The following is a 255-nucleotide window of genomic DNA, read 5'->3' on the forward strand; positions in this document are numbered from 1 at the left end:
AGCAAGCGCCAGGCGAAGAGCCGCTGGACGCGCAAGAATTACCAGACGCGGTCGGCCTCGCGGAAGGCGGCGTCACTGACGAACAACGGCGACAGCGAGGGTGTGGCGACCCCCGACGTGGTGAACAACGTGCGGGGGGCCGACCCGAAGAACTACGAGGAGGCCATGAAGAGCCCGCTAAAGGGTGAGTGGACCACGGCGATGGTAGAAGAGCTGAAGGCGTTAGAGGAAAACGGTGTGCGGACGGTCGAGGTG

This window comes from Plasmopara halstedii (assembly GCF_900000015.1).
Source record: "Plasmopara halstedii genome assembly, contig: Scaffold_2592, whole genome shotgun sequence".
Classification (NCBI taxonomy): Eukaryota; Oomycota; class Peronosporomycetes; order Peronosporales; family Peronosporaceae; genus Plasmopara; species Plasmopara halstedii.